The sequence below is a fragment of the Falco naumanni genome, chromosome 1 (genome assembly GCF_017639655.2).
Source record: "Falco naumanni isolate bFalNau1 chromosome 1, bFalNau1.pat, whole genome shotgun sequence".
Classification (NCBI taxonomy): domain Eukaryota; kingdom Metazoa; phylum Chordata; class Aves; order Falconiformes; family Falconidae; genus Falco; species Falco naumanni.
The window spans coordinates 36,538,972-36,561,859 of record NC_054054.1 but is presented as its reverse complement, the minus strand read 5'-3'; the positions used below and the strand labels follow the sequence as shown (position 1 = coordinate 36,561,859).

The window sequence follows — 22,888 nt, the reverse complement described above, 5'->3', positions numbered from 1 at the left end:
GAAAATGGGAGCAAATTGTATTTGCAGATACTGTAACAAAGTATCCTTCAGTGTGAGTAATGTAATTTTAATGTACCTCACATGCTGTATGCCATGTGTGCGAAGAAAGGTTTGTGTTCCTCTGTCATCAGAGCATGTTCACATTTGAATCTTTCTTTTATAGTATAATTTACAACTATTCAATGTAAGATGAATTAAATTAAAAGGAAGGAAGAGTAACAGCAGTTGAATTGCACCTTAATCAGTGTCTGAAAGTCATTATTTTACAAAGGCCAATCTAGTATTATAAAATAAATCATGCTGTCTTGATTCCACTGTCGGAAGACAGCCAACACCTCCCCCAAAATACCTCTATAACTGAATCCAGTTGACAGATTCATAAGACTTGGTAAGTACTTAATTTTGCAGGGGCCTGAACTAGTAAAATATTGCGAGTGTAGGTTCATTTTATAAACCATTTTTCCCTGTCTTTGGAATCTTTTTGATCACTAACTAAAAAAATTATCCTTCCCTCCCACATGTGCTTTGGAGGAAAAAAAGTGGGGAGAGGGAGGAAGTTACTCTAGGCATCTTAGAAGTTGTCAGATCAATGTTAATTGTGTTCCAAATTGCTAAGTGTAAAACGACAAATATCTAAGAGAGAATGTACAAAATAGAAACAGCATGTATGTAGACACATACACATATGTAACGAATATCAACACATATGTAACAAATAACATGTTACTTGGTTAAATGGACCTTTTTGAGGCATGTGCACTGATGCTCTGGCAATGTACTTTTGATTCCTAAAAATGTAGTGTGGACCCCATATGTTTTGAAAAATAAACAGTAATACTTATGGTTGTCTGATGGATAGCTATAGAATTACCAATGTAATGCAAGTCATTGCATGGAGTCGACTAAGAAGTTAGCAAAACATGTTATGTAGCTTTGTAATTCCCAGTCCTACTCCTAACATAACTCCAGTAGAATGCCCTAGTACGTGAATATTTTTTCCGATAAACTTCTATTCTTGGTAATAATAATAATTATACTTAAAATATTCTAAGTTATTTATGTTTTTATTGACTTCCTTGTGATACTATTTGATGAGTTTGACCACTTAAGAAATCTTTTTAATGATTTCTATCATTATTATTCATTAGATTAAATTGACTTTTAATGATTTTTTCTTTGAAAATCACAATATAGTAATACCAATGCAAAGCTAGATTATTTCAGTGCACTCCTTTGGGACATACTATGTTATTTCTGTCCCTAATAACAAATCAAAATATAGCTGAAATCAACTTTTAGTTTAAAATCAATCTGAAGGTATGAAATAACAACACTGAAAGGGCTTCTCGGGACATTTCAGGAAAGGCAGCCAATACTCATTACACAGAAAAGAAGAAAGGAGTGAAGTCTTTTTTGAATTTAGTTTAGCTGTATATCTGTAAGGCTTACAATTTCCTAAGTGCTGGGACTGTGAATTTCATAAATCTAATTATGGTGGGGTGCTGGTTTCTCTATGGCTAGCTGCACCAAATTAAAATCAATGTTCCTGAATTTGAGTGGTCTCTCTTCAGTGGGAATCGTTCAATTACTTTAAAGCTAAAGAGAAAAGCCATTTGCAAGATATGCAGAAAAATAATACTATTTCTATTTATTTAAAGTGTTCTAGCTTTTTTTTTTTTTTTTTTTGCTTTACAATTACACATGGTCTTGCATATAAATGCTGAAGTGAGTTCAGGTTACTTTTGGTTTTGTGGGTCTTTGTTGGACCACCTGGAGTTCAAAGTATGTTTATGGTGTTTTTACCATTAGTTCACATTCTGTTCACATGATGAAGGTGCTTGAGAACAACTGAAGTGAATGGTGGAGTGGCAAGGCTTTACATCTAGCCAAAACGTAATTAATATTTGAAGACTCTTGCAGAGACAAAGGCTTCAATAACTGGTACTGCTTTTTGAGCTTCTCATTTATATGCAATTTGCTTATGCTATAGATCCTTCCAAGGTCACTTTCCTTCAGCTGGAATTATTTGCTGAAGTCCTTTTGAGGGGAAAACAGGGAAAACACCCTTGTGGGCTTCCCACCAGACAAAACAAAGGATAGTACAGATGCAATCACACCGTAACTGCTGCTTTAGTGTCACTGTTCCGTCAGTGAGGTTCTGAATCTGTCGGGTGTCCAGTTGTGCTGCACACACAAGTTTTTTAACATTCTTTGATAGCTTTGAGTCCCACTCTGTAGGATATCATTTTTACAGCAGAATACACATCAAATAGCAGCTCCACTTGTAATCTAAAGACCTATGATATGTTTTCATGGTGGGTATTTTTTGGGATGAGGTACTTACTTTTGGAAAATACATATCTTTTGTGTTAAGAAGGAGAAGCACATCTGAAGTTGTTTCACATAGTAAAGTCCAGGCAAATGTCTTCAAACGTGTGTAAGATTACATCTGGACTTGGACATCATTGTCATTTTTTAATGCCTTTGTGGATTGTTGCTCTGTTCTCACTGCAGAAGCAATGTACTCTTACTGGAGATATATATGTGTCTGTGTGTATATGTGTCTGTGTGTGTAGATATATATTATATGTAGAGATATATATATTATGAAATTACAGAAAGAAGGAAACTCCTCAAGGAGTAAGATATCACAGGTGACATGACTTGTAATTAAGACAGCAGTATGGGAGTCTATAAAATTAAATTTCCAGTTTTCTCACAGGTATTTCATCTTCTCTGTGACTTGATTTCTTGGAAGGAGATAACACTTTCTGGCTCTGTTAAGAATGGTTTAGGATAATGTTTCTTACTGGTGGAGATAATGCAAAGCAGTCTTTGAAGTCATAATTCCATAATAGCCATATTTTTTTCTGTACCCTTGTAAAAAATCTTAAATTAGCATGTAATATGGGACTACACTGCTGTCAGTTTTGCTCATAACAGCAAGGTCCAGTGTGCTACACACAGGTTTCTCTTCAAATATTGCCATGGTCTCACTGATACTCTTGCCCACAGATGCACAGAACAGCAGTTAGCTCCTATACCTATAAACAGCTGTATCTTGTGTAAGAGAATACCTACTGTACAGCCACCACTGAAAGGAAATTATCATCCATTCTCCTTGTATTTTCCTCTCTGACTGCAAACAATATGTCATTTTGATTTAGGGAAAAAAAACCCACAAACCCACAACCAAATCACCCAGCTCTAGAACGAATAACTTGCATTTTTCTGAAGTTTACTGGACACACAGATGGGTTAAAAATTCCTCATTTACAGATCTGCACATACAGTTGCCATGTGAGCGATTCCTTCATCTCCAGAAATGATGATGCAATACCATCAAAATGGTTATAATTTAATAAATTATTTCTTAGTAGTCAAATACAATGTTAGTGAAACAGATAACTCATACCATCCCAGTTAAGTCATTTTCTTGCAAAGTGACTTGGGAATCCACAGATTACTTGTGAAGTATCTTCTGCTGTGAATAAAAAGGCTAAAGTGGTCCTAGATAGCTACAGAAAGAAATTAATGTACATGATACTGGTAAAAGTATTATTTAGTCAGTGAAGGTAGATGGAATGCCCAACCTTTCTTAAAGAAATTATGTATGGATCTTTGCTGAAAAAAAACCCCAGAATACGAAATTGAAAGTATTATTTGAAAATTATGCTTTTTCTAGGAATCTGGTTTAAAATCCCAATACTATAGAATTTTTTTGAGTTATTTCTAAATTCCCAAACCGATATTTTTTTCTTTGTTTAGAAAATAGGAAATCAGTTATTCATTTGTTCCTGTTGCTTACCTTAACTATAGGGAACTTTTGAAACACAGGGCAGCCAGGTGAGACCCAGGAATGATAGTGGTCCAGATGGTTGAGAGATGAGTCTGTTGTGTTTGTGAAGGTTTCCCCATGCTTATTTGTATTGCTGAATGTTGTTCTTTAAAGAGAAAAAACAAACAAGACCCACACCAACAAAAATAAATAAAATAATAAAATAAAAAAGCCACACTGAGACACAGTATTAACAATATTTCTGCTAGATATTATGCTTTAGTTTATGTTCCTTAAAAGACTAATCAAAGACCACCCCTATTTTAAATGTACGTATAAACAGACTAACTGGTGTCTGTACCATCTGTTATTGGAAGGAAAGACTGTACCTGGTTAAACTGTTGATTTAGGAAATATATTTCTTGCTCTTTTTAGATGCTTTGATAAATAACCTTTCATATAGCCAAATTTTTCATCCCCTAGCCATGTCACTGCAGGTATTCCATTCCAAAATTTCTAATTCTTTCTGGAATCTTCGTAGTTCTTTGTCTTCTATGATAGAATGATTTTGACAAGTTAATCGTATGGGTTTTGTATGCTGTCATGTTTACTCTTGCTTTCAATACAAGTTAGAAAAAGCACCGGAACTACTTTTCTCGTACCAATTAATTTGCTGTTTTACATGCAGCTTATTTTTCTTCCCCAAGTTTTTAATGCAGTTTCAATGCTTTCAATCTCTTTGTAAACTAAAACAGTTCTAAGAATTTTGGTTGGTGAGTTTTGATACCAGAATGGAGGAAGCCAATAGAGGGAATGTGATGTTGGATTGGAGGAGTACTAAATTGCTATACAGTTGCTAGAACAGGGAAGATAGCTGAATAGTTGCCAGTTATCCAAGTCCTGATTTGGATAGAAAGGAGCATTTAATGACTTAGATTATTTCATTCAGTCAACATAATCACTTCCATTTTTCTCTAAATATTATTCTGTCATTACCTCAAAACCAGTGATTGAGATATAGGAAAAGGAATGCAAAAGTTTACCTTTAAAAAAATCACAAACAAGTAGTTCCTGACTAAACAGTTGTGATAGATATTTAGGAAGAAAGAAAATAGAAGCCTAATTGTTTCCATTTTCTGAAGTAAGCCATTAAATCAATCAGATATTACAATGGAGGGGGAAGGAACAGCCTAAGCTAATCAGAGAAACAGACTTTATTGGAGCTGATATGTCATGCCATCTTTTTTGACAAGAAATCAGCATTTAAAATAAGAGCTGTTTCTATTAATTTATTTTGCTCTGGGAATACAACTGATGACATGCCTTGATGAAGAATATGGTTAATTTGCATTAAAAAAGTGAGAACTCTAAACAAATGCAAATCCTACATCTGTCATAATTTTTGTTTCAGTAGTAAACAGTCTTACGCATATCAGAAGAGCGTTCTTGCATTGCAGTTCAGAGTTGTGAGTGCACCCTATGTAAATGCAACTTGTGTAGTAATAAACTAGGTAGCTACCAGTATGCGTATTAGTCCAGCTATAGCGACGCTGATTGTATCAGGGCAGTGTAAATCTGCCTGCATCGCTGGATCAAGTAGAGATCCTGGATGCTGAAGCCCCTGATACTGTCACTTATCAGCTACTGACTTGACAAATTTGTTCATTTGATCAGAGATTTCCCTGCTTCCCTTCAGTTGTTTGGGGAGGACTCTGAGGACATGCCTAGCAAGATGTTCATTTCATGGCAACTGCTCTGGCACCAATGGCCACTGATTTTCCAGGATTTCGATGTAGAGCTAGGAATCTGAGGTCCCTGAATGCTCCCATGAGGGATGAGATTCACAGAAGAGAGCCATGAAGGTCTAAGGTAGTAATTCAAAAGCATCCATGAAAAGAAATTCTGTTGATTCCATCTCTATGTCCTGGCTAGTGAGACTAAAAGTCCTAGGGAATCAGTCAACGTCATTGTTTCTCTATTTCTGAAAGTTATTTCATTTATTTCCCTCAAGAAATTCTCAGCTGTACGTGCTCATCAGTTATGAGTAATAGCAATAACGATGAATTAAAGACCTTCTCAGATGAGAGGAAGGATTCAAATGTGTAATTCTTGGGCTTTTAAAGAAGTACAGGTTGAATGTTTATATTTAAATATGGTGCTATTTGTGATCGTGAAAATCTATTGCTAACTACAAGTGATAGCTTTTCCATTGTACAATACTGCAAATGGGAAATGGGAATACAAAAATGGATTTTTTAGCTGAGCAGAACTGATGGAAAACAAAAAATAAGGTTTAATTTCTGAAATTTTATCAATTCTATTCACGAAATTAATAGCCTATAAAGTGATGTAGAAAGATTGCATATTACAAGTTCTGTAGTGGTTTTTGGTTTGTTTTTTTTTTTCTTTTCTTTAAATACTGCCTTTTTATTTTCTCTTTTTTTTCCTTTATAGTGATCTGCCTGCTTGCATGTGTATGCTGAATGATTATGTTCTATGATTGGCATTGAAAATTCAGTATAATTAAAAGCAAATTTCTGAGAGAATAGTAACAGGTAAGGAGCTGTGTTCATAGCACTAAATAGAAATTTATAAAAACTTTTGTCTTCAAAAGAAATCGGTTAAGGAATTGACAAAGTGACTTCTAAGATGTGGCTGTCAATACTTTTATGTTTAACTGTTGAGCCATTTTGCTGCTGTCTGCTACTAAAATCTCAGAGGAAAAAAGTTTTAGAATGCACTGTGTCACCCAATAGTTATCCCAGCAATTATCGAGCCATTTCCACAGTCTTTGTTCCTCGCATTTCTATATTTAAATAGCATGTGGAAGCCTTATGTGGAGGGAAGGAATGAAGGTTTTAATTCTTTCCTGTATTCAGTATAGTCTTTACTTTTTTCCTTCTTCAAAATGTTATCTTGACCAGGAGAAGGGGATTTTAAAGATCTTGACCTTTACATGCCTCAGTGCAGACATTTCATAAAGATTAGTCCTATAAACAAACAGACAGTATGTTGTATAGTTCTACAAACAAACATTCATACAGATTATTTCTATAAACAAACTAAACAGACATTGAAAAAGAAATTACCTGTATGTGTTTGTGATGAAAATGAAAATAGAATGAAACTTTATTCTCAGGGTGGAACATTAAAAGGAGGCAGAAGAATCAAGTGTGCTTGTGTAAAATAAAAAGTAGTAAACACCTGAGATTTGGCTTGTGTGACCTAAAGAAATTGTGCATTGCTGGTTTATTCCACCACTTCTGTTCAAGAATTTTTGAGCATAAAGTACAGTAGAATAATTCCCCCAAACTTCTGTAATTAATCCTTATCATGCTGATAAGTTCCCATTCTTAAAATCAGAATAACTTGTCAAAGTAAAGCCTAGCACAAGAGTGCCTCTAGAAGATAGGAGGCAGCATCATACAGATAGCAACATTAAATGTAATTCCCTATTGGTTATGAAAAAATTAGTTCTGTGATACTTATACAGATAAATATAATCGAAGTAGTTCAGGGAGCGAAGCGTATACTAAAATATGGATTCAGTTATCCCATATTTCAGATGGGATTATGCACTGGGAATTTTGTCAGCATTATACATTAAACAAATACACTAAATTTAATTTAGGCCTCTGAACTTGCAATTCTTTTAGAAAGGATTTTAGAACTTGCAATATAATTGGAACTGCAGTGGTAGCCAAGGTCTCAATAAACAGTCATAACCTAATTGTTCATAGCATTAGTCGTGAATATGCTTTGTTCAATTTAAAATACAGCGTTTTGTAAAAGGGAAAACCGTTCATCAGTTTATCTTAAAGCAAATCTATCATGATTAGAAAATTGTAAAATGTAATGTTAATCAATGCTTGTCAAGGAGACTGCATATAAAGGAAGCAGAAAGAGATGGTTACAATCTACTGCAGTTACATAAAGTGTTTCTCATATTAAAACACATTAGCTCTCTTAAATATAAAGCACTGTAGACTATGATCTGATTCTACCATTTTTATTCAAGCTTAATGGTCTGGATGTTCTATTGAAAATAGTGAGCTCAGTTTGGAGCCAGGTGTAAGGATTTTACACTTTCAAACACTGATTTAGAAAGAGATTTTTCAATTATGCCTTCTCCAGATATTTAAATCCCAATATCTAGAAAATGTAGTTTGGTTTGTTGTTTTTTTTTTCCACAAGTGCTTAACTTTTTTCCTGGACAACTACAGTCTTGCTTGCTCAGATTGTGAAATGGCATCTCATAGTATTATTTAAGTTGTAATTTGGGGTTAGTACACACCCCCACTGGATCTTAAGTTACAACCTATTATTGCACTGCTGGAGAAGCCAGGGAGTGTAAGACTGGCTGTATAGCATTTATCTCTGTTGGAAAATGGTGCCCATGCTTGAGCTAACTCTTGCCACTTAATTATATATGTAAAAAAGTGTTTGTGTGGCTTTAAGTCAGAGTGAAGCTTCCTTGTTAGAGCACAATGAGTCTGTGGTCTCAGTACTTGCAGCAAGGATTTGAGGCACTTGTGGCTGAAGTTAACTAGATTCTTCCCTTTTCTTCCCACATGTTAAAACTCATCACTGATGTACCACTTAAATGTAATTGGTAAGCTAATTTTTAAGGACTACCAGAGAGGCCAGGGAAGGGGGAAAAGAGTTCATAATACATCTCATTGACTCATGAATTAGTGCTGAAAATTATTTTCAGTGTACCCTTCTGTACTGAGCTTTGGCATGTTGATTTTTACCAGGACAGGTAGAAAGAAAATTGTATTTCCAGTAACTTGGCAAGAAATGTGTATGACTATGCTGTAAACCAATACATAAGCTAGCTTGAAACTAATGTCCAAATTTCAAGTTCTCTGTTACAAAAGTTATTAAAGTTACTACTCTTTCGTCTTTCTCTGTAGTTTCATCTGTGAAGGGAAGAATGGTGTCAAATCCTTAATAGACCAAACTTTCCTCCCTGGTACATTTTCCCCTTGTATTTGAATTTTGATCTCAATGCTCACACATTTTTTTAAAAGAAAGAGAGAAACAAACAAGCCAAAGCAAAAAAAGGAGGAGATGCTACTTGCTCGTTAGCCTGTGATAGTCCCAAGTATATTTTTACCCCTTCTGTATGGTGGTAAAGATTTGTCAGTGGACTCACATCAGTGTTAGTGATGAAGTGCTGATGTTGGTGAATGTATCCAATATGTAATATTTAGGGGTTTAATAGAGCTGCTGCCTGGAAGTGAAAAAGAAAGGAAAGTAGACTTTAGAATTTTTAGGTTTGGGGGGTTTTGGGGGGGAGGGGGGTGAGCGGAGATCTTGGCTTGAATCTGTCTTTTAATTTGTCAGTTGCAGTCTGTGAGGGTGTTCTGGTTTGGGCGCTGTTAGCACCCTGTTGCTGTTCTCCTTTTGCTTAAAATTTTCAGGACAGGACTGTCTGCAGTGAAATTTAATAGGAGTTCATCTGTACATTCTAGGTTTTGTGTTGTTTGTGTGGGGTTTTTTTAAGAGAATTATGTTTAATAGTAATTCTGGAAAAGGAATTTTATCTGAGTAGTCTTTTAAAACGTGGCCCATTTGCTGGGAGAATTTGAAATGAACAGCTGAGTGACCTTCAGACAAGACTTGTCTGTGTGGAAGGAGAAGGACAGCTCTATAGACTGTCTGAATTGAGTTGGTTGTCTGTTGCGATAGGTGTAAAAATGATCAAGTTTGTCAGTTCAGAGCAATTACTGCTTGACTCTGTGGCACAAAGAGACATGGTTTTCATTTGTATTTCAGTTTCTAGGTGTTGCTTGTTTTGCTATGAAAATTCCAATTCAAAGAAGGAGGAAAGTAATCTTGACCAAACTGTGGCAAAAAGAGCTGGAATAAGTACTTGACAGCAATTATAACATATGAAGACTGTACTTTTCAATTCAGAAGCCATGACAAAAAGAAATTTTTCCTTACTACTGTTGTGTCATCTTTTAAGTTTAAAACATGGAATAAACTGCTGTCAACCAGCTTTAAAAACTATTTTAATGATTTAAGGCAGGCATTCATTTAACCTGAATACAGGTCAAGACAGACCCATAAGATAACTTCAGCTTTAAAGGTTTCCCAAATGACTGACCCAGACTCTTTTTGGTTTAATCTGCTTAATACTTGAGGGAATTTGCCAGTGCCACATATTACCTGCACGGTAGTCAATAACCTTGCATGTTGCAGACTTCATCATCCAGAATAATCATTATGATAGTCACAAGCAGGTCATTCCAAAGAAATTAGAAAACTCAAAGCTTTCATTAAAGAAGCTGACAGAGGAAAATTATTGGACTGGTTAAACAATTTGTCTGACGTCCAGTCAACACGTTTGAAGAGGCAGAGATATATGGTTGTTTTGCTATAATTTACTTTATAGACACTAGTTCATCAAATGATGCTCAGTAATTACTGCTTCTCAAGGAACATGACTAACTTTTGACTGTGGTTATGCGACACGAAGTTGTCTGCCCTCTGTGCTTGCAGTGGAGTGCTATCTGGGAGAATTGTTCTTCCTTCGAAGAAAAAGGCAGCAAAGAAAGAAACCACATTTCTAGAGTGGCATTTTGTTCTGCCAACTTGCATGAAAGTTCTGCTGTCTACAAGCTGGAAACAAACTTTTTTTAGGTAATCTTCACTAAAAGTCGTGCAGGTGATACTGAAATTTGAATAGTAAGACTTGCCAGGAAATTCAATGGAAAAACAAACTAATATTATTGCTCAGATTAAACAAAAGTAATCGAGGTATACATTTAAATTGCATTATCGGTACTCTTAAAACATGGAGACAGTCTTACTTTTGGTATTTCTCAGTTAATTTGCTCTTAAAAGAGGTTTATATTTTTATATTTTTAAATGATAGCTAAAGTAATTTCAGGTTACCCGGACTATTACTTCTATTTTACATGCTAATTCATTGCATAGTATGTATGTGTTTTGGAAACTTTGTTCAATGTATCTGAGGCTACTGATACTTCTAGTTGCTCCTTGCGCTGTTGTTCCATGGCAGCTTACAAAAGGTGAGACTGATTGTGAAGCACAGTGAGTACTGGGTTATAAATCAAGGAAGGAATAGTCTCTAGAGGGTAAGTTGCAGACACTAAAAGGATGCTGATTCCCATGTCCTCCCAGGTCTGCTTTTCCACTCTTTTGAAGAAAGGCTGTTCTGGTTATTGAATACTTCGAGTCACTCTTCAGGATTTTTTCAGTTGAGAGACCAAATTAATTTTAATATTTTTATGCAAAAATTAAAGAAAGCCTCTAAATAAATATTTTTGGGTTTTTTTAATATATTTTATTCCAGGTTTTTACTAAAGCAGTTAGACTGGGATGAATTCCAAACTTTACATGCTTGAGAAAAAAGAGTGAAAGCTGGGAGCTGTTAAAGTTCTAGAGGGCTGACATTTTAATTAGCTGCTATTAATCAGTAAATTAAGCATGTTACCATACTGGAACGGCAGTATGTTAGTATTTAAATTACTTTTTTTCCCCAGTTTATACAACCATAAACTTTTTGAAAAGTTTGTAATAGACTGTGATACAGACAATTTCATCTGTTTCTTCATGAGAAATCTGAAGTTTTTACATGGAAATTAAGAGACCCTGAGCATTTCTTGGCAATGTCATATACTCAAGTAACATTTTTTTTATTTTCTATCTGTTCTATTTAGTGGATAATAATCTCAAAAGTGGTAATAAGGATACCAATAAAAGGATAGATTTTTGGCTACAATTTTAGCCTACTGGCATAGTTCAGTTCAGACCTATCATTTGAGGGAAGCTTAACCTCACAGTCCTAAAAGCTAAGTTCAGGAGATGAATCCACATTTTGAGAAAGTCCTTTAATGATAATCCTCTGAATGCCTGGATGAAGAACGGTTCATGTTTTCAAATATTTCTTGGTCAACTGATACAAATGAAAGGGAAAAGAGAGAAGGAAAGGACTGATTGGAAGGTTTCTCATTACTTAGTGTAAAACCTGAATGTACCATGTAGGGATTTTTTTTTTATTCATTTACTTATTTTTAGCAAAGACTCTTAAAAACATATTGAAGGATAGATTGTTTCAGTTACTTTATTTCATGCATTTTCACAGACCATTAGGGTGGTGACTGTTGCAAAGGAAGTGAGCTCATTAGAAGTGATCTCTGTCAGCACCAAGTATGATTTTAGCAAAAGTATAATGGATTTTGGAAAATATATTCTGGAAATAAACTGAAAAAAAAACAAAACCAAAAAAACCCAACAAAAAACAAAAACTCTGTAATTATAATGAATATCAAGAACCGAAAACATTTTGAAATGCCACATATAACCTTATACAGAAAGACGTCTGCATGAATGTTTTGGGATTGCATGGCAAGGTTTTGGTAGCTGGGGAGCTACAGCGGCAGCTTCTGTGGGAAGCTGCTGCAAGTTGCTCCAATGTCCAACAGCCAATGCCAGCCGTCTCCAAGATGGACCCACCGCTGGCCAGGGCTGAGCCTATCAGTGACGGTGGTAGTGCCTCTGGGATAGCATATTTAAGAAAGGGCGGGGGGAGTGGTGCAGGGGTGCCAGGGTACTGCACAACAAAATTGTAGCTGGAGGGAGTAGAGAGAGGAGTGAGAATACGGGACAGCAACAACCCTGCAGACACCCAGGTCAGTGCAGGAGGAGGGGCAGGAGGGGCTCCAGGCACCAAAGCAGAGGTTCCTCTGCAGCCTGTGGCAAAGACAATGGTGAGGCAGGCTGTGCCCCTGCAGCCCACAGAGGACCCCGTGCCACAGCCGGTGGATGTGTCGAAAGGAGGCTGTGAGCTCATGGGAAGCCCGTTCCGGAGCAGGTTCCTGGCAGGACCTGTGGACCCATGGAGAGAGGAGTCCACAAGGGAGAAGGTTTGCTGGCAGGATTTGCAACCCCATATGGGGGACCCACATTGGAGCAGTCTGTTCCTGAGGGACTGCACTCCCATAGAAGGGACCCAGGCTGGAGCAGTTTGTGGACTGCAGCCTGTGGAAAGGACTTATGTTGGAGAAGTTCATGGAGGACTGTCTCCTGTGGGAGGGACCCCACGCTGGAGCAGAGGCAGAGTGTGAGGAGCCCTCCCCGTGAGGGGGAAGGAGAGGCAGAGACAGAGTGTGATGAACTGACTGGAGCCCCGTTCTCCGTTATCCTGCACCACTGAGAGAGAAAATCATGAGTGAAGTTGAGCTTGAGAAGAAGGAGGAGTGGGGGAAGGGTGTTTTAAGGTTTGATCGATTTCTTATTACCCTACTCTGGTTTGCAATAAATTAATTTTCTTGGAGTCTGGTCCAGTTTGCCCATGGCAGTAATTGGCGAGTGATCTCTCCCTGTCCGTATTTTGACCCATGAGCCTTTCACTGTATTTTTTTCTCCCCTGTCCAGCTGAGGAGGGGAGTGATAGAGCAGCTGTGGTGGGGCACCTGGCACCCAGCCACAGTCAACCCACCACAGTGGAACACCATTTCTTATCCAGTCCAAGTCCTCTGTCATAACTTCTCTTAGTTGTAACAATACACAGTGAGGCTTTTAACTATTTTTAAAGATCTATGTTTACTATCAAAGAAAGTACAGGAAAAATTAAATTAAACGTGCAGAAACACTTTCTGTAAGTTAAAGCATATCAAATTAATGCAGAGTTGAATAAATGGCAACAAAGTAGACAGGTGGTGGGTTTTTTCCTGTGGAAAATATGAGGAAAAATAATTTCTTTCTGCTTTTTCAGGTTCGAATACATTTGACAAATTAAAAGGTGGAATTTCTGGTGATGCTTCTAAAACAAAGCCTACAATTTAAGTTAGTCTGTTTTATGTCCTGTTCCTCTGTTACCTGTGGTTATGAAGGGCTAGGGAAGTGTATGCTTGCTCTTTTAGCATGGTTGCTGAAGATACCCTCCTGTCTCCTCAAAAACTGGATTTATTGAGGGGCTTTTGATCATACTGGCAAAAGTAGAATTGAGAATTACCCTGTGCTGTGTAAATACATCATGAATCTGCAAATTGGAATTCAGCGTTTTTCAATTTTTCTCAGCAAGAAATAAATTTTTAGGGAGTTGCTTCATGTACATCTTAAAGCTATCTGTGTGTAAGACTTTTCGGGTTGATACTTGAAAATTTTTTTGTGTCTGATAAAATGAGAAAGTAAGGTTTTGGTTCCCAAACAGGATTTTTAACATGGATATCTATCCTTTGATAATGTTAGTTAATTTGTCATTTATATAAGATTTTGAAAAGCAGAGGCTGTAATTTCAAAAGTTTGGTTTTCAAAATAGATTTTTTATTTGCTTCTTTTAACCCAAACAGCAACAAAATTGAAAAAAAAAAATTATCAGCAGATAGTTTTGGCTGAATCCAAACATCAGTTTTCAGCAAATTAACTTTTTCAAAAATGTTCCCAAAGGGCATATGTGGATTCCTGCTAAATTATGCATAAATGTGGCCTTGACATAAATATTTAGCTATGTTCTGTAGGTGACATGTTTTCCTTTTGAATAGAAAATATTTTAAAACTAATTAGTTGAAAATCTGTTCAATTCATGGCTGAAGGTAATTTTTCAAGTCTCCACATCTGCCTCTGCTTGACTCCACAGTATATATTGACTGGAAGTTTCAGTTGGCTTTAGTACAGTAAATTTACTCAAATTTGTGTCAGGGATTTGAAAAATAGTTGGCATTAATTAGACTCCTGTTATTCAGAAAGATGTCAATCAATGGCAAGGGAGGAAAAGGTCTTTGTAGAGCCGTGCTCATAGCAGGTCAAGCATTAAGTTTAGTTCTCCTTACCACAAGAATGTCAGTCAGTCATAAGGCTCTTTCAAATGAAGATTGTGTTTTAGACTACAACGTTAATTATAAAAGGCAATAGTAATGATTGCAGCATTAGTGTATCTTAGAAGAAGAGGGAAAGGCAGTCACTAGGAGGTGTGGTAACTGGGTATATGCAGCAGTGTATGTAGTATCAAAACAGTTTTCAGAAGAGTAATGTGTCTGATTTGCCAAAAGAAAACATGGAAGGAGCAGCATTGAGATTCAAAGTGTTATTTTAGATGTGTTTTAAGTAAAGCAAAATGACTTGGGTAGACCAGTCCCAAGAACGTGACATAACTTGAGTTTCAGTTGTTTATCTGCCATAACTGCACCTTGCTATATCTTAGCATGTTAGTACAGTTCCCTGGGCTTATGTTATTTGTCTGGAGGATAATTTTAGTGTCTTTGAATTTGTGAGGATTGGGTTGTCTGGTTTTTTATTAAACCAGGTAATTATTTGCATGTTCAGCTTCAGTTTCATATTAAATTATCATCTGAGAAATACGGCACTGTATTTTGTAGTGTATAGATTCAGGTGTACCTGAAACAGCAATAGAACACAAATGTACTACCTGAGGAAGCTGCCTTCTTGGCCCTGAGTGTTCAAACTCTACTTGCTTATAAGCACTCTTCTCAGCTTTATGGAAGGAAGAAGGATGGCCTTGTCACTGAGTCACCATGTGGGGAGTCAGGTGGCATAGTTCTTGTGTCTCGGTCTGCCTCAAACTTTAGCTGTGAATATTTACTATCTCTGTATGTAAGGGGGGGGGGGGGGGGTTTATATTTTTTTTCTGATAGGGATCTTGCAGTCTAACTATAAATTCAGCGGGAGCTGTGACAGCTCATGTATTCTTTCTCTGTAGGTCACACATCATGTAGTGCTTCTACTGCAAGATTGACTATGCTTTTGCATGCCGTTGATTCATACATAGGTAAATTCATTTTTACAGGTTATTCCATCTTTTGTGCAACAGCCACAAAGCCAGCTTCTAGACCTAGTTAGGGTTGAATTCATGGGGGAAAAAAAAAAACCAAAACAACAACAACAAAAAAAACCAACAACCAAAAAACCCTATTAATAGATTTGTTCCTTGGAAAAATCCTGTTTGTTTTCCTGCGATGGTATGTGGTAAATGGCATGTAGTTATAATACATTTTAAAATGAAGAAAAAAAGAGGGGGAGGGAAAAGTCTCGGGTTAATTACAGCTGTTAGAGCCCTATCATTTTGTATTTTGGGGCTTTCTAAAACTGTACCTACATAACTGTAATTTTGCATTTACTTTGTGAAGCTGTTTAGTTCTTGTATATACCATGTTAATAACACATTAATTTGAGCTTTTCTGAGAGATCGACTTGGACACGTGCATTGATTATACCCACTGGTACTAGAGACTATTTAAATGCCATTCTTGATGCATTTTGTGTGAATTAATTTATTTGAGCACTGAAGCAAACACCTTATCGCTATTAGTAGATTATTTTCAGGTCATCTTGTTCAATAGAAGGTCCTTTTTATCCTAGCAGATTGTTCAGTTACAAAACCAAACTGTGAAGCCTTTTTTATGGTTGAGTTCTGTTTCTCACATGCTTGCTCATTCCATGTTTGGCTCTGATTAATGGTGTACAGCCAGTCTGTTCTAACATTAAATGAAAAAAGCATTCTGGTGGCTGTGGTATTTGGTGATAAGTAGTTAGACTAAATGGAAGATGTACTGTGCATCCCTTGGCTACAGAGTTATGATTAGATTCAGCTTAGCTTCCAGAATGCTACTGAGGATATTGCTGCTCTGCTGTAGTGATAGGGCAACTCATATCAGAACAGCATGTGTTGCTGTTTATCTTGCATTGCACACTGGCATTCTAAATACACTGGACATACAAAATAGCATGATCTATTCTTCCTCTCTTTTATAGACTTATTAAAGTGGTAGAGGAAGTAGAGTGAGTCTGCCTGCCTGCCAAGCCATTGTAGTACTTGCAGCAAGTGTTAAAAGGCATAGATTTTTTGAAAAAATATTCTTATTTCTTTTTGTGAAGTGTTTGTTCAAGCTTTCAGATAATGTACTTATCAGAGTTCATATGCAGTCACTCTTCTGCTGAAACACACTTAAGTTCATGATGTATTTTAAAGCAATCGCTTTTCCCCCACACACTGTTTTTACTTCACAATGCATATGTTGGAAATTCAGAGACTGCTTTTTTTGTTTCAAATGGATGAAAAAGGTGAGGGATACACTACTCTAATGTTCCATAAAGCACAGGCTGTAAGATTAAGGGATTAATTATTGATTGAGAAAATACACATATTAACATAAAGCACAGTGTCTTGATTTCAAATAACTACAATGAAATCAGTGATATAAAAATTATCATAAGCAGTGTTGGGTTGTTCTAACAGTTAACTGTATAATGCACCTTTCTTGACAGGACACAACTGCCAACAAAGGCCATGTTGAAATAGTGATGTCTAGTAAAATTCCTAGACACCTGCAAGAATTAATCTCAAGAGCACTGTGCTCATTTTTTCTTCTTGCCAATTAATTGACTCAGCAAACAATGTTTTATTCAAGATAAACAAAATAACATGTAAGGGCCAATTCCCTAAGTATAACAAACAATAATTTTGAAGTCCTTTTTGGCAAGGCAGCAGCTAGGCCAGCTGATTGTTCCCCATTCCTGCACTAAAACCTTCCATACTTTTGCAAACTGTGCAGTCCCGTGAGGCAACAAAGTCCAATTCAAGCTGCCAGAGTTTTGGTGCTGCAACTCGGGGCATCTGCCACTCTGCCAGATGTTGCTGGTTTTTGCTCTGCTTGCTATGCTGCTTCATTCACCACTAGTGCTTTTTTTAGCTGCCTTGCCTCACCACTGTGTCTTTCGGTAGCAGTTTTGTTGTTTCAGGTTTTAAGAAGAGCACATGAAGCACTGCTATGCCCTTAATGTACTTCTTAGACTTTTAAAAAAAAAATTTTGCCATTTTTTTGCTTGCATTCTGACACAGAAGTTATGATCTTAGGTTAACATGAAGAGTCATCCCAGGTCTAGTTAGTCTATGGAAATCTGGAAATTACATCTAATGCAGTTAAGAAACCGAATTTTACTTTTTTGTTGTTTTTCACATTGGTATGCATTTCTTTTTACAGAAATGCTTCTCAGACATATCTAAAATAAGTACATTTCAGAGGTTCCCCTTTGTCCCTCTCATCTCCTCTCCAGGAAATGCTCTTTTTATGTACCCCCTACCCAGTAGAGATTTGTTCCTGTTGAGGAATGGTGAAACGCATCACTGCTATAAGTGATTTCTGTGTTAGCAACAAGTTCCTTTCATTTTGTCACATGTGAATTATAAGCAAGCAATAATCTAAAGATGCAACTACAGTACAATACGAATGTACCCTTTAACGTTTTTGAAGGAGCATATTCTTCTCTGGTGTTTTTTTTGTTCTTGTAATTTAGTATTTTTCAGTTCTGGATTTGAGCAGGCAGTCAAATAAAAAAATTTAAAATTAAATTTTCTCCTCTTTTCTCCCAACCTATGCTATTTGTATAAAACCATTCCTGAAGAGAGAAGCATTTGAGTTCATATTTCTCCAGCTGGCTGTCATGTTACTGTAGCAGCAATCTGGACAACGCCTCATATTCACTCCTAGTAACATTTCTACATCGTTTACTGAGGACTGCATGGTCCTTGAAAAGGAAACCAGTATATGCTGCTGTCATCTGAAGGTTAATAAAGCAGTAGGAATTTGAATGCTTTCTACCAGAAAACTGGAGTGAATTCTGGGTTTTTTTTGTTTTCTGTAATAGTTCGATTTTGAAACAGTAGTAAATAAATTTTGTTATATTTTTACAAGTAAATAATTCAGTCTTGCTTGAAAATGTATTGTTCAGGATTTCCATGACAGGATTTTTATTCTTCCCAATTGCATAGGTAAGATTTGATTACAGCTGTATCTGTAATGCTAACGAAAAGCCTTTTATATTGCCTCAGACCTTGACAGTTATGTAATAAATAATTAAAAGTATTTCAGGTCTTACTACAATGTATTTCTAAGCTGTTACTAGGTAGAGTAGCAAAAAAAATAGGACCAGTAGGTATTTTTAATCCTATTTCCACTGATATAAAATCAATTAAATTGCTTTCCTATAAATTAGGCTCATGAAGTTATGCAACTAGTGGAATACTCAGAGTAGAAAAGTAGAACAGGCTTGTGATAAATATATTTCAGTTTCTGTTACAGGTTTTATTGACTCCGAGGGGAAAATGCAATTCCACCAACTTATCCCCAGTCCTCCTCCTATTTCTCACAGAGTTCATAGAAATTTAAGATTGGGATCAAACTCAATAGATGGCCAAGGTTGTATCAATCGTCTCTGAGGGATGGTATTTCTTTCTTGACTATTCATGGATTCCACAGCTCCCTAGGTTACGTATCCCATTGTTTCACTAGTCATATGGTCAGAAAAATATTTGTATTTTCTGTCTGAGAAGAAATAATGTATATATACACACACTTTTTTTACTGCTTGGATAGTCCCATTTGATATGAAGGCAATTACTTTCATGTGAGACATGCAGAGTTTTAATTTTCTCTCTTCATAAAAAATTGGCAAAGAAAATTCATACATTTACTGAAGAAAAGTTTTCATACTTTTTACTGGAAACATGCAAAACCACAAAAGGCATTTGTTCAAAGCAAGTAGTTCCTTTCCTAGTATGAAAGGAGAAAGTGATTTGATAAAACAACTTACTTTTTTCCCTTTTTTCCCCAAGGACTAGTCTGTACTAGTCCCTGATTCGACTTCTTGAACTAATGTTACATAAAAATTGCTCACCTGTGTGTATTCTAAAGGTTTCATTATACAAAATTTGTAAACAGGATGAGAACTCCACCAAGTGTAGACACTCCAGGAGAATCTGAGACATTTACTTTTAAAAAAGAAAAAAATCCTATTTTCTGCATTTATCAAATCACCTCTCTGTTCAAAATAATTTAACCAGTATTTTAGCAGATGCACTGCACCCCACCCTCCTGTCTGTGAGGATAGGGAAAAATGAAGAAAATTATTTTGTTTGCACTCAAATGGAAATTCACTTCCTAAAAGAGCAGAACATGGTGGCAGCTTGAATTGATAATCTGTTATACTTTTTCATCAAAATAATACAAAGTCCATCTCCACAGCATGAGATGGCAAACTTGTATACAGCTGTGCTGTAGGGAAATTCACAAATTATGTAAAAGATACTACACATGACTTTAAACAGGGCTTTTGCCCTCTGACTTGGTCGGCTACACTCTGACTGTCCCATCGGGGACTATAAAAGGTTATTGTGTGGAAGCTTATGTGGCAAGAAGGTGAAAGATGATGTCTGACTCAATGTTTTTATTCAGCTGATGATCTTTATTTCCCCTTTTACACTTTTTTTTTTTAAGCTGGTGCGTAACTGCATTAATTTCGAATTTGTGTTCCTCTGTCTACCCTTGCTAAGAATACAATCACTCTCCCCCCATGGGACTTCAGTTCTGTACTGATATGTTGCTCTAGGGTAAGATATCTGTTCTCGCTATAAGAGCTCTGTGTTTATGTGTGATGTGCACAGACAACACTGTAGTAGATTCTGGATTAAAAATGTAAAGGTAGCAGACAAAATTCCCAATATATTTTTTAAAAAGGCAGAAATATCCAGATTCATAAGATTCACTGTAAGTAAGAAGACTTACTTATTTGTATGTTCATGTGTTAAAATAAACTCATTTTATTTAGCAAAGCAGTTAGCACGTGGAGACTTCTTATTCCCCATTATAAATGCTATTGGCTTAAAGGATGCTTGAATGCTGGAATTAAAAGGTGTGCTTAAATTTTTTCAAACTACAGTCTTGACTTGGTGTGACTGTCAAGTCTTGACTGAGTAAACTAATAGGAGTGAGTATAAATAGTAAATAATTCAGATTTGTACACAGTTCTTCCTCACAGAGTGGTTATGTTCTTTATCCACTTAGTTTTGTGTTAAGATGTCAAGCAGTTGCTTAACTTGCTTTAACTTATATTGCAAAAGCATTTTTTTACCATGCCTGTTGAATTTTAAATAATGTTCATCTGAATTAGAAAAACAAACCCAAAAACCAAAATCTGTAAGACCCTGAAGCCAAAACCTGCTGCAATGTGTTTTGTGGTTTGTCATTTTGGGTGAAGTCCCCTATCCATTGCATGCAGAAGTAGTGCAGAACTCCTGTTGCATGTTCAAATTTATTTACAGCTGATCAATTTTACCAACAATATCCCTGTTCTCTTTGTAATTTTCATACCTGGCAACTATACCCATCCCATTATTCTGCTATTACACATTTGTACTGAGTATGCAGAATGATTTTCTGTTTTCCTGTCTCACTTAATCCTCTTCCATTTGTGCCATCTGTTGAACAAGAGGGTTTTTTCTCCTGCTGCTGTGTCTGTATTTAATATAAGCAGAAGGTGCTTTAACTGAGGTGTCCTTGAACTATCAGTTATCGCAAGTTGTCAAGCATAAAACTTAAACCCTTTAGAGCTAGGTATAGAGTGTATTGTTCCCTAGGAGACAGTAACATCCTTAAGCGGGAATAAAAAAGCCTTATAGAGTGTCTGATATTTGGTGAAGCCAGTACTTTATCTGGATGGCTGTAATATCTTTTGTTACTTTTTTTTTTTTTTTTAAAAATCTGAGTACCTATGGAGAAACATTTTGAGATGGTATATTATACAATAAAAAATACTAAATACTGTAGAGATGTCAATTCCAAAACTATCATAGTATTTTAAGAAAAAAACCTCCACCAGCATATTTTTGAAATGTTGCTTATATTGAGTACTGAGTTAAAAATCAGTGTAATAAACCTGTAGTCACAAGGTTAGACAGTTCTGCATGAATTAAACAGTGCTGTTAGGGTTCCCATGCAATGGAGCATTTTGACAGGATGTTTGGCTTCTCCTCCTCCTTTCTTGGTGAACTAAAATTTTGGATTGTCCTTTAATTTATGGGGTTATTTATGTAGCGGTTGTAAATCAGCCTCAGAGTGAGTTACTATCAAGTCTTAGTGCTGGGTTGGTTTTATGCATCACATTTGGGTCAGCCTACTTTTAAACCCAAACAGGCCAAAAATTCAGTCAGACTTTTTTTACTCTCTTGGTTCTTTACAGTAATTTATATCCCGGATTCACTTTCTGAATTGCTATGCTGCCTTCAGTAGAACAAACTGTATAGAAGAGCTTATATCTGTCTATCAATGAGTTTAAAGTACCCTTCTGTAGCCAGTAACGGGATGTTAAATTCCTTCATGCTTCTTTTCACCAGAATTTTGCTGCTCTTCCATTGTGAAGTTTCCCCTTGTCACGCTGGCATTTTAGGTAAACTTTTGGATAGTCCTGCTCCAAACCAGTGTGCAGTGCAATTAGTGTCAGTCATCTAGGAAAACAAATCAGTGACCAGAAAGAGTTTTAATGTGCTTATGATAATTTGTAATGCTGAGGAGACTCACACAGCAATTTTCTGTATAAACAGAACCCTTCAGGCCTACTGATTATCCAAAAGTTGTACTATTTTTTTTTTCCCTAATACTTAACATTTGAGCTCTCTATTTCTCTTCTCCCATGGTCACTCATAAGAAATGGTCTCTTTTTACCTGAGCTCTTTTTAGAGAAATTAGCCAACTGCTTTCAGCTGGATCTGGTAGATCACCACCTGATCCCTAGGTAATCAGGAGGAGCTTCAGGGTGAAAGCGCAAGCAAAGAAGGTAGGGGATACATTCATGGGATTCATAAAAGCCCAGAGGCCTCTGTTAATGCTCTTTGTGTATATTTTCATATAGTGTTAGAAGACTCGTGCTTCACAACTTCTAGTGCACCTCATGGGCCAACTTACTATATAAGTGCAATAGCAATTTATAGATTGCAACTGGTCAAATACTTCTGCAGCACCGTATGAAAAAAGTTCAGTCCCTTCCTGAGTTGCCCTAGATAACAACTGTGATATTTAATCTTTTGGCTTATGCGCTTATTGCTGCATACTTAGTGAGGAAGAGTGGAAGGCTACTTTAAAAGTACTTGTCTTCAATTTCACTATGAAGAAACTGTAGCATTATAAAAAGTGGTCATCTCCTGAATAGACAAATGGACTCTTTGAACAAAAGTAAAGCAAGGAATCCACCTTTCTTCATACATGGTGACTAGCTGGAATATACAGAAAATTATATTGTAAAAACATTGGTTAGCAATTATATGTCTTATGACCTTATAGGTAG

General features: G+C 36.3%; 1 protein-coding gene across 1 annotated transcript in view; it reads left to right on the top strand.

Moving 5' to 3' along the window:
• GALNTL6 (polypeptide N-acetylgalactosaminyltransferase like 6) overlaps positions 1 to 22,888 on the top strand; it is a 487,161-nt gene that overhangs the window by 172,248 nt on the left and 292,025 nt on the right. The window lies entirely within an intron of this gene.